Source organism: Rattus norvegicus, chromosome 3, assembly GCF_036323735.1.
Source record: "Rattus norvegicus strain BN/NHsdMcwi chromosome 3, GRCr8, whole genome shotgun sequence".
NCBI classification, from domain to species: Eukaryota; Metazoa; Chordata; class Mammalia; order Rodentia; family Muridae; genus Rattus; species Rattus norvegicus.
Window position 1 is genome coordinate 77780250 of NC_086021.1, and position 9004 is coordinate 77789253.

Below are 9004 nucleotides of genomic sequence, written 5' to 3' on the forward strand. Positions count from 1 at the left end.
ATAGGGGGGCCTCTCTCTCTCTCTTTCTCTCCCCTTCCCTCCCTCCCTCCTTCCCTCCCTCCTTTTCTCCCTCCCTCTTTCCTTTTTCTTTCCTTTTCTTTCCTCCTCCCTCTCTCCCCTTCCTCCCTCCCTTCCCTTCTTCCCTCCCTTCCTCCCTCCTTCCTTCTTCTTTCTCTCACTTCTTCTCTCCTCTCTCTCTCCCTCCCTCCCTTTCTTCCTCTCTCCCTTCCCCTTCCTTCCTTCCTTCCTACCTTCCTTCCTTCCTTCCTTCCTTCTCCCCCCCCCCACCTAACATGCCGGGGATGTAATCCAGGACCTCTTCCTCTCTCGATCCAACTGCAGGCCTTGCCCACTGAGGGGTATTTGTTAGGCACAAGATCCTAGAAACAAAATAGCAGCAACAGCTCCATCCTGCATCTCTAGTTAAGCTGTCCAAGCTCTGTGGTTGTGCACCCTGACGCTCAGTGCAGGTAGAACATTAAACGGATGTTCTAGCAATGGCTCTCCCTGGCCATTAGAGGCCCATGTAGGAAAGATGTGGAAAGCTAGACCTAAATCTATCGATGGATAGATTAAAAAACAACACACGGCAAAACAACCCCAAACCCACTGCCGCTGCATCCTGTTTGCTGTTCTCATCCAGGACAATGGCTCTGAGTCATTTTCAGAACTCTGCCTTTTTGTGCAAATAGTTCAGTGCCTTGCTTTAGCAAAAAGCCTTTTATTTTAAACATATGGGGCAGAGATTAAAAACACCAGCATTCTTGTTGTAAAGAAAATTCAAAATGAACAAATATGTTCCCAGCACTTTCTTAAACTCGAGTTTCTTTGAACTACCATGTCCTTCTTCCTCTGCGCACACACACACACACACACACACACACACACAGAGAGAGAGAGAGAGAGAGAGAGAGAGAGAGAGAGAGAGAGAGAGACTTGTACCTTTAAAACCATTTTTCTAATTTCACACAGAAGAAGATAAGCTAAAATGAAGAAGTGTCTTCCAGCAAACTGCTGTCATCATCGTGAAGGTTAAAGGCCAGGAAGACAGGTGCTGGGGAGATGGTTCAGGGGGTAAAGGGTTTGCGGTTCCCGTTTGGGATTCCTAGCACCCACGCAAAATGATGAACATGATAGCCCTTGCCTGAACCCCAGATGCTGAGGGCCACAGACAGGAGGATCCTCAGGGCTTGTCAATCCCAAAGACGAGAGGAGAAAGACCACTGACCCAAATCATCATGGCCAAATTAATCAAACTGAGCAATTTTTTTTTAACTTGTGTACAGGGACTGCCTTCCCCTAAGGCAGGGTTTAAAAGGTCAGCATTGGACATGAAACAAAGTTTTTATAGCTCAGGGGTAGGGTTTCCAAATGTGGGATTTGGTGGACAAAATGGGGGACGCGGGCTTATAGGAACAGAACATCAGCATCCCAAGCCAGTCCTAAGGAGCTCCCGAAACAAAGACACTAAGGAAAGTGGTTTTGTCAAGGTGGCTATAACGACCCTTTGAGACAAAGGTAGGGTTGCAAGTTGGTCGTGAACAAGGTTTAGAAATGAACATGTGATACCATTCCTGGAACTGGCAGTGCAGGATCATCTGTGGTTAAGGTCACAGTGGGGCCCAGCCCGATCCTTGAGAAACAGATCTCATCACAAACAGGAATGAACTTGTTTGTCTCTGCTATAAGATGACTTTTAAGCCCAAGATGGAGACAGTCTAGTGTATCAGACTCGCTCGCCCGCCAGCCTGTCTGGCTGAAATGAGAAAGTCTAGCTTCCTTGAGAGTCCGTGTCTCAAACGTGAGGTTGAGATCAGTAGAGGAAGAGATGACCTCCGTGACCTCCAAGTGCACTCATGTGCAGAGTTGTGCACACTCACTTAAAAATCAAGGCACAGCGATACCTTGGAGCTTGGATACTTGTGGTCGAGGTGGGTCATGTGGCCTGGGTGTAGATCATTCAATCTCTTTGCTTTATTTGGAAAAAAGGAGGGACAACTTCCTAATAGATTACTGCGGAGATTAAATAACTCAATGTACGTGGAGTGCCTAGACCACTGCCTGAACGTGTCCAGTCTGTACCAGCTCTTACTCTGGCTGGGAAAGATGTTTGGGGCTGTGGTAGAGTTGGACATCTGTGTGTCTAATGTGAATAGTCTTTTTTTTTTTTTAAAGGTTCTTTTCTCTCTATTGAATGTTTTAAGCGCCAAGAGGATGCATGAGGCCGTGGTGAGGGGAAGCAGAGCCCTCCTTCCTGCTGTACTTCAGTTCCAATGCATCTGCCGGGCTTTGTTCCATTCAGGATGCTGCATTAGGAACTTCAGCAGATGCTGGGGACAGAGGACCAGCAGTTAGCTCACTAACCCGGACCCAGAGAGGCTGCATTTCCAAAAATGTAAAGATTTCATAGAGGATTACACAGCACATAGTCTCTCCCTCTCTCCATTCCTTCCTTCTTTCCAGTTTTTCTTTCATCCTCAACCCCTTCCCTTTTTTTCTGAGACAGAGTCTCACTAGGCCTGGTCCGGAACCCACTCTGTAAATCACATTGGTCCTGAGGCCTTCTGTCATGTTCCTGCCTTGGTTTCCTAAATTCTGAGATTGGAGGTGTATATCACTATGACCCGGTCTCTTCTAATTATTAAAGGGATCAGTTCTTGAAGAAATACTCCTTTAGGGGCTGCAGAAATGGCTCAGTGGTTAAGAGTAAATGCTCTTCCAGAGGACCCAGGTTTGATTCCCAGCCCCCAAGTCCTGGGCTCACAACTGCCTGTAACTCAATCTCTAGAGGCTCTGTGGCCTCTGGCTTCCGTTGGCGTTTCATCTCCACACAGACTCATTTGCTGCGTGCACATTATTAAAAATAATAAAATAAATGTTTAAAAATAATCCCTTATTTTACTAAGTAAATAAAATTTATTTTACAGTCAAGTGACCAAGAAAAAGCAATGTATAAAAATATAACCAGGGCTGGACAGATGGCTCGGTGGTTAAGAGCACTGACTGCTCTTCCAGAGGTCCTGAGTTCAATTCCCAGCAACCACATGGTGGCTCACAACCATCTGTAATGGGATCCAATGCCCTCTTCTGGTATGTCTGAGGATGGCTACAGTGTACTTACAGATAATAAATAAATGCATCTTTAAAAAAATATAATCAGATTAGCGTGTCAGTAGTGCCACAGGAGGCAGAGGCAAGCAGGTCTCTAAATTCAAGGCCAGCCTGGTCTACAGAGGGAGTTCAAGGACAGCCAGGGCTACACAGAGAAACCTGTCTACAAAATAAAGTAGAATCAGAGAGTGAGAGCAGTTCAAAGGTCAGCTATGTTACTAATATGCTGCTTGCTTCTAGCACCTTCCACTTTCATGGCTGAAAACTGCCCCTTTCTCAGCCTCCCTTTCTCCTCTTGAGCCTCTCAGGAACTCTCCTTCAGCCTCCTTGGGCTCTGGTGTGTTACTGGTAGCTTGTACTAGGCTTCTCACTTCTCCCTCAGCTTTTTTTCTGATCCCAGGAACTCTAAATAAATGTTTTAAATTACTTATCTAATTGTTAAAAAGATTTTAATTAATTAATTTATTTATTACAAGTACACTGTAGCTGTCTTCAGACACACCAGAAGAGGGCACCAGATCCCATTACAGATGGTTGTGAGCCACCATGTGGTTGCTGGGAATTGAACTCAGGACCTCTGGAAGGGGAGTCAGTGCTCTTAAATGCTGAGCCACCTCTCCAGCCCATTTTAAGTCAGTGTCTCATGCCCAAGCTGGCCTGAAACTCCATGTGTTGTCAAGGTTACCTTGAATTTCTGATATTCCTACCTTTACATACTCAGTTCTGAAATCCCAGGTACGCACAACCATGTCTGTGTTGTGCGATGCCATGGATCAGGCCCAATCTCCCTTAGGTAGGCTCTCTACCAGCTGAGCCACAGCTCTTGACGAAGAGGTGTATTTCTTGTATCTCTGTCAGCTTTTACTTAAGTGTGGCTTAGTATAGTAATACTCTTTCTGGCAAAATTAAATATGAGACTCAAAAATATTTTCCGCAGCACTCCTTCTGTCCTCTAAGCTGAACCACATTTTGAGCACGGGCAGTGAAGTACAAGGCTTTCTGTAAGTCTACATCCACGGCTTTCTCTCATTAAAGCACAGCCCTGTGCAGGCCCCAATTCCCTCACATTTCACTTTCATGCTTTTGTTCACTTAACCTTTTATTCTTAAATCGTTTATTTGAATTCTTAACTGAATTTCACTTAATTCTAGCCTCTTTTGCCTTGGGATCCCCTCTCCTAAAGTTAACGAGTCTTTCTCCAGAGAAAGGAATGCAATATACCTATACTTCAGTCGGCGTCTTGGGTGATTTCTATGGGCTGGCTGCCTACGTAGAGTAGGGACATTTAGGTTCCATAGCCCATGTTTGCTCGGTGGAGTGGTCCAACCTGAGCAGACACAACTGAATCATGTGAGCAGGAGTCTGGGAAAGGGTGATTAAACACTGGATGGAGTGGTTTCTTATTACAAGATACATTTTGGGATCTAGATGCATCTCAGAAATAAGTTTAAAAAATTGGGGGGCAGTGGCACGTTCCTGCAGTACCAGCACTTGGGAGGCAGATCCAAGTGGAGCTCTGTGAGTTTAAGGGCAGCTTGGTTTATACAGGGACCAACACATGGAAAGAGATCCTGTCTCAAAAAAACAAACAAGCAAGCAAGCAAGCAAGCAAGCAAGCAAGCAAGCAAGCAAGCAAGCAAGCAAGCAGATAAGTAGAGTTGTCTGGACATTTTCTAGATGACAAAGCCAAGACTGAGCAGTGGACTTTGCATCGACAAACGCCATGTGGTTAGGTACTGGAGAATCTGAAACTAAAGCCTTGACCTCTGGCTGCCCACCTTAGGATCGGCCCTCCCCCTCTTCCCTCTGCTCCCTATTTGTGCTCGCCTACTCTGCTCATTTCACCACAAACAAGGGATCTTTACTGATTTATTTCTGGCTTCAAGAACACGAGTGACATATGGCCTGACGAGAAGGCATGGGCTAAGAGAATTCTGTTAGAAACAAAACACTTGAAATGGTAACTCCTCTGGAAAACACGTGTGCACCTCGTCACCATAGGGCATGGTGGACATTGTGACACCCAGCACACTGCTTCTGCTGTAAGGCTGTAGAATCCCAATTCCAAACAAGGCAGGCAGGACCAGGGGACAATCTGAAAGCCCAAATATACTTTCCATCTCAGCCTACTAGAGATGGAACTGCTTCAGATGTGATTCGGCAGACAATCAGAACACTGACGTTTCTTGGCAAAATTTCCAGGCATTTCCATAAATCCCTTTTAGATTCCTCTTCCCTTCAGCTCAGCAAGACAGTCACATTTTCCTGGGCCTCTGACAAACAATACCATCCAAATGATATTTAAAACCAACCCCCCAGCATGACAACTGAGGCTCAACCCATCGGAGAAAGGAGGGTCACCATATGCCCCGTGCTCTTTGTGTCCGCGCTGCTATTTTACAGCTGCTCCGGGCCTCTTTATTTGACTTGGAGAGACAAGAGCTCTACTAAAGCGCACAAAGGGGATTTCGGATTAAGCGTTGTCTTCTACTTCTCCAACCTACAGCATCTTTCATCCTCACAAAGGTGGGAGGGGCTGAGGAGAAAGACCGGGCTCACAGGAGGAGGCTGGGGAGGAAGCCAGGCGATGAGGCGGGCAGGGGAAGAGAGTGATCTTTTAAAAAAGCGCTGTCCTTCTCACCCTCATTTTGTCTTCACCACACAGAAGCGCCATCTGTCCTCAGAATTCATGTGTTTGCATGTGTTTGCCGTTCAACAACAGCTTACGGAAGAAGCAGATTATGAAGCCAGCGAACAGGCTGCCGACTGCATCGGCAACTGTACTTTGTCCAGCCTGAAAACTTTGTGGCTCACCTTAGCCAGCCCTGCTGGGTCCTGCCAGCTTGGCGTACCAGCGGGAGGTACACCTGCCCCTGTAGCCCTGGGCCACCACACCTCAGTATCTGTATACAGGTTCATGATACACTGAAAAGGAAAAAGGTTAAGTTTTCTAGCATGCCAGCCTGGCCAGATGTACTTGACTTAAGAATGGCAAATTCACTCTTTCTTGTGCTTACCCTTTCCCGTGCCCATCCAGAGTCAACTTTATAGTGTGCTGACATGTAGGCATTTTCTTCAATACACTGACAGATTTGATCATATCTCCCCTAATTTAATTAATTTTAAGTTAGCATTCAGACTAATGGGTTTCATTATACTAATTTTAAAAGAGCTGTTTATTTTGTGAGCGTGAGTGTTTTTGCCTGCAAGTGTGTATGTATAACTCATGAGTCCCTTTTGTCAGAAGAGGGTGACAGATCCCCTTCTGTCAGATAGGTGTGAGCCATCTTGTGACTCCTGGGAACAGAACCCGGGTCCTTTGCAAGAGCAACAAGTGCTCTTAATTGCTAAGTCATCTCTCCAGTTCCATTGCTTTCTTTTTTAAAGGGGTTAATTCATATCTTAAATGTATAAATATAGAATTAAGTTCAGGAAATTGATTATAAACCTTAAAAAAAAATTGTCTTTGGCCCAGAGAGAGCCTGACTGTTTGAGACCTCCATGAAGAGGCGACATTGTAACCTCTGCACTGGCTTTGTGTCACTCTGTAGCGTAGAGGAGCACTTTTCTGTACATTTCTGTTTTGCTACCATTGGCCACTCTGGTTACTTTGAGTTCGGAGTGATAAGTAACATTAACACCAACATCTTTGAGCATAAACAGTTTCTTTTTTTATCCTTCCAATGGCTTTCTTGGATTATATTGTGACACCTAGGATAATGGAATAAAGTTAGCAACATTGTGAATTTAATTTTAAACTTTGCCATTTAAGAAAAGCTTACTGTTTTTGGGTAGGATTTAAAAGGTTGGAGTGGTAATTCGTCAACACGTTTGCCACGCACATGTTACTAAATGTCCACCAGTGTTGCCTAACTCAGCTTTCTTCAGGAACAGAATGTTTGTAGATTTGTTTTTGTTTGGTTTTGGTGCTGGAAAGCTAAGCAAAGCCTTTGTGTATAACAAGCAAGCTTCCACCACTGACCCATTCTCAGCCCAAACCAAAAATTTAATGTTTATATACAAAGTACCTCTAAGATCTAGGCACATAAATCACTATTAGATATCTGCATTCTTTTTCTTAGGGATTCAGTGAACTTTAGATCCCTTAGTATAGAATATGAGTTGTTAAATTTGACTTAAAATTTGGCTGTATCATTCTGGGATTGTAATGTTTTGCACACTGCCTAAGAGGCCTGTGAATTCAATTACAGAAGAGTAACAAACGACAGTTTTAAGCTCTAAATGCCCAGGACTAATATTATTTATGGATTTTGTAGACAGCCAAATTTAAGTCTAATATATTTTCTTTTAGCCCATTTCATACTTTCCTTGGGGAATTTCACTGTTTTAAAATTTTACATTGAGGTTGAATATGGCGGCTTACATCTGTAATCCTAGCACTGGGAAACTGCATCAATAGAGTCAAGAGAGTTCCTGTGAGTTTGGAGTCAACATGGGCTACACAGGGAGAGTCCATCTCAGAAAATTAAAAATTAAATTAGTAGAGGAAAAGCCCTCAGAATGTCTGGAATAACTCAGGTTCCATTCCGTGTGTGTGTGTGTGTGTGTGTGTGTGTGTGTGTGTGTGTGTGTATGTGTGTGTGTGTGCGGGTGGGGGTGGGGGTGGGGTGGTGTATGTATGTGTGACAGTACCTGTGAAACTAAAATTGTCACACTGATTTTAAACCATTTTATGAGTTGAAGTATTGGGTTACTCAAGCATTTAGCTTAGTTACCTCGGTTCCTTAGTCTTTCCCTTTTATTATTATCAACCACAAACATAAACGCTCTTATGTTTGATTGACTGGAACTTTTAATTTTTTTCCACTCAAAATTATTTGTATCCAAAAACATGGGGCTAGAGAGATGGCTCAGCAGGTAAGAGCACTTGTTGCTTTTGCAGAAGGCTTGAGTTCCATTTCAGAATTCACATGGTGGTTCACAACTATCTGTAACTCCAATTCCAGAGGATCTTCTGGCCTCTTTGGCCACTAGGCACACATGTGTACACATACATGCAAGAAAAATTATATATATATATAATTTTTAAAAGTTGTCTGATGAATATATATATATATATTCATCAGACAACTTTAATTGCACCACAAGCTCACTGCGGTGTCACTGCATCTGAATTCTGACTCTGCTGTTGGCTTAGCCTATATAAAGCTCACACTCACAACTGCAAGGCAGTGGCTGCCATTTATCAGACTTAAGATGAACCCTGACAAAGGGCAAACTTTCATTAACCTTTGTAATTTGCAAAACTTAATTGTTCTTGGATGTGCTCTAATTTCTTTGAACCCGAGTCCACATTAGTGCTCATGACTGAGAACTGGTTCTACATACGGAGCTGGGCGGGCTGCAGGAAGAAGGCTTCCGAGTGTTGTTTGCCTAGGGAGGGGAAGTAAAGATATTTCTTTAACTGTTTGCATTTGAGCCCTGGAGGGCTCGATGTCAATGTTCCTCTCAAGGAGGTCACCTCAGCAGATCAATAGGATGACAGGAACATCTTCTAGGGTTCATGAACTGGCTGAGCAGAGCACCATCTATCCTAAACTTTCTTTCTCCTTATGAAAGTTAAAAGTCAGAACTAAGATAATTCACCAGCAAATTCAAGGTGTCCATACAGCAACCTATCCCATGAGCAGGTGTCTGAGAGACTCCTTTGAAAAGTGTCCCCAGCCCCAAGCTTGCCCCCACAGGGGAAAGCCTGTGAACTATGGTCTATGCAAACTCCTAGGTCCCTTTCACTGTCTACAGCCTTCTGAGTGGTCCCAGGTACAGCCCATCCCTCCCTGTATGGAACCTGGGCTCGTTCCCTATTGGTAAAAGAGTCGTCTGGTCTGCTACCAGCAGCCTTTGGCTTGTAGGGTTGTCCCCTCTGAAGGTC